The sequence below is a fragment of the Puntigrus tetrazona genome, chromosome 16, assembly GCF_018831695.1.
Source record: "Puntigrus tetrazona isolate hp1 chromosome 16, ASM1883169v1, whole genome shotgun sequence".
Lineage (NCBI taxonomy): Eukaryota > Metazoa > Chordata > Actinopteri > Cypriniformes > Cyprinidae > Puntigrus > Puntigrus tetrazona.
Window position 1 is genome coordinate 582,099 of NC_056714.1, and position 3,593 is coordinate 585,691.

General features: G+C 40.3%; 1 long non-coding RNA gene across 1 annotated transcript; it reads right to left on the reverse strand.

Moving 5' to 3' along the window:
* Nucleotides 1-234: 234 nt before the first annotated feature.
* Nucleotides 235-3,380, reverse strand: LOC122360679. Its single transcript, XR_006252827.1, has 4 exons — nucleotides 3,161-3,380; nucleotides 2,973-3,051; nucleotides 862-2,834; nucleotides 235-792 (listed from the first exon to the last, which is right to left on the reverse strand). It is a non-coding gene; the product is annotated as an uncharacterized LOC122360679 (long non-coding RNA).
* Nucleotides 3,381-3,593: the final 213 nt, after the last annotated feature.

Here is a 3,593-nt window from a genome sequence, read left to right on the forward strand (position 1 = left end):
TCTCCTTGTTTAACTGAAGAAAATTTTGGCACATCCAACTGTTGATTTCATCAATGCATTGGCAGAGTGAGTCAATGGGGGCTGTAGTCATTTGGTGATAAGGCTAGGTAAATCTGCATGTCGTCAGCATAGCTGTGATAGGCAATTTGATTCTTTCTCATTGTTTGACTTAGTGGGAGCATATACAGGCTAAACAAGAGCGGCACAAGAATTGAGCCTTGTGGGACTCCGCATGTCATGGACGTCCACTTAGACTTATGCTCTCCTATACTCACATAATAACCCCTCCCCTCTAAATATGACCTGAACCAGTTTAGAGCCATTAGAAGTTACTCATCCTCCAGGTATTTACATCGACTATGCATTCTGTTAGATTCTCAATTTGGTGTGTATCACCAGGCTGCGCTGAAATATAGAGCTGAGTATCATCAGCATAACTAGGTAGAGCAGTCTGATGTCAGGCCCAGTGTTGGTGTCGGGCTCCCGGTCAGCCCTTACACTGGGCTAGGTTGCCATATGGCTGATTCCCTGTGGGTGATACCAAATGTGTATTCCACTGTAAGATTCCCCTAAGGGTGAACTCATGTCTTCCCTTGGCGGATCTTCTGTCTGTCTCAGCTGTCAGTCCTTCCCCCTATCCTTGGGCAGGACCTGAGGCAGACACCTATTTCACATGTTGCACTCCCCCGTCTGAGTCAGTCCATGGGTGTCTCCAAATATCACCTCCCTTCAGGTAGGATGCTCTGTAGCATCCTTCTCTAGAAGGTTCGCTTACCCCTTTGTTTCGTCAAACTGTAACAACAAATAGAGAGATTGAAGCATTGAAGCAACAATTTGGCCTTCCAGCAGCAATGTACTCACCATTGGTCCCTGCGGGCGCCAAGGTCCGCAAATTTGCTCTGGGGCATTGGGAATGTTACGACCTTGCCTGACATGCTATGGCCTGTCAGCATTTGTAGTGCTATTGGTTGTGATGGGGTTCAGGTTGTGGCATTTTCCATTTGTACTCCAGTCTGTCATCACAACATAACTCGTAGTGACTGACAGACAAGGAACGTCTCAGTCACGTATGTAACCCTTGTCCCCTGATAGAGGGAACAGAAACGTTATGTCCCCTTACCACAACCTTAAACGCTGGCAGGACAAGGGATGGCCATAAACTCAGCAAAATATGACAAGTGGTTACACCTGATGCCTATTTATACTCGTGTGACAGGGAGTTGCTCAGGATTAGTTAACCACTTGCCAAATTTCATTGGCGTTTTCTCTTAATCAGAGCTAATAAGGGCTCCAAGCAAGACCACAGGCTGTCATGACAACATAAAATCGCCATTCCCTCCATCAAGGAACGAGGGTTACATGCGTAACTGAGACTGAGCAACCATGTTTTCTAAAATAAGCCCAAAAAACCACAACCATGACCTAGGATTTCATCACACAACTTTACCAAAAAAGAAGTCAAAAGTGGATGAGCGAATGCCACATGAGTCAGTTTCGCCTGATGACTTTTTGTGTAACGCCTACCCACAATGCTGTTTTGTCCAGGGGCAAAAAGCCATGACACCTTTTCATTTTATGACGCTGGTCTGGGGATGTCCTAAAATGTACACCATACCTACTGCTACTGCTAATATCAGCTAATGTTACAGCTTATGTCACCCCTGACCCACTCAGTCAGTCTGAGATGATTGTGGGTGAAAAACAATGTAGTAGACTGCATTGCACAATACTATGCACAACTGTGAGAAAGGATAAATCGACAGATACTTTTCACTGAGAAGGATCACTTTGATCAGTGCAGCTTAATGGTGACTGTATTGGGATCATAAAATTTCACTTAACTCCTAAATGCTAAAATATTAAATATTTGGTTGGTAAAGCTGTGGTCATTAGCAAGCACTTACAGTTATGGAGCTTTAATTAATTCGATCCTGATCTAAAGTCTGATACTTGAACTTGTGAAAACTTAAAAGCCCTTTCTCAGAAACCGCAGCTGCTCAGTCAACTGGATCCATTTACAGACTGAATGGCAAGTATAACACTGTAGCCACACTCCAAAGAGAAAACACTAAAAATAGATGCTTACACCAGCTGTCCTCCAAGGTAATAACACACACATTGTTCTTAAAAGGCATGATGTCATCATGAAAAGACAAACCTAGTGCAGGCAGTAGTTCTCAGGGCCATTATTTTTAGACAGATTCCATGAATTTAATAGCATCAAGTTATTAAATATATAATATTTCATAGGAATATAAAAAATTATTTACTCCCTATTCAGTTGTTGTTGTCTCCCAGAATGTGCAATTTAAATGCTTTACATGCTTTAAATTAGTCCAGGTGTCTAATATAACCGAAAGTTATATTTTGCTTTAAAAAGGCCACAATATTTTCCATGAAGTGTTGAAGTAACTTATGAAGAGTTTAAAATGAAGGAGATTAAATGATAAATACAAATTATTATCATACACACACACATATATGTGGCCGGGCAAGTGTATTTGTACTAAATAAAAAAAAAAAAAACACAAACACCGCCAGAACATCTAACAAATAAGGGTTCTTTTATTCTTGACTGAGCCTTAAGCATTAAGGTTTAATTCAGGGCCATCTAAGACAATGTAAAGAAAATAAAAATAAATAAATTTACAGAGACAACCACCTAATTAACGTCAGTGGTATTAACTCAACTTTCCTGAATAGGTTTCACAGGATCAGCCTCTGTTACCAAAACCCAATAATCACAGGCCCTTCAGTTTTACCCCGGTGCAAACAAGGTTACAAAAACGTATAAATGGCGTACAAAACAACAGCAGTGGCCTATATGTGTCCTCCTGTTTAAACAAACAAAGAACAAAAAGAGCATAAACATACATATCCCATCTGCATATGTATAGCTTCCTATAAGCATATTAATCAGAAAATACACAAAATGATACAGACTTTGGGAAAATTAAATAAGCAACACTTACTCCGACTGATTCCCTGAAGCACACAGCAAAAGCTCACATGGTCATTTACACTCGATCTCACATTTCGTTGCTCTCCCCTCTAACACAGTATAAAGTATAAGAATTACTGCATGCTCGGTAAACATATATAATAACATACTCTACATTATTTAGCACTTTAATTCTTGGGACATTTTAGGGTAACTCACGCTGGATCTCCATTAACGTGGTCCGAATTTCCCCTCCCCCACTGGCGATCTCTCACGTGCAATAAGGCAACTCTTTTGTGATCGTCGAATTAAACCATGTACTCACACATTCACAAGTGGATATAAACTGAGATTTATCTCTTTTAACAGTTTTATCGACTATTTCTTTGTGCAACTCTTGTGCTCAACTTGTTCTCCTTCAGTCCGATGTGCACTTCTCTCTCGCATGTGAGAACGCTTTTTTTCTTAAAGGGGACGGCGCACATAACCACGTGACAGGAAACCAAAGGTACATTTCCAGGGGTATAAAATTAAAATAGAAAGTGAATCCTACCTATATGGTTGCATATATATATATATATATATATATATATATATATAGTGTTGTGCATAGAATATTTTCTCTGTACACGGAATACCCAGATGACCAACT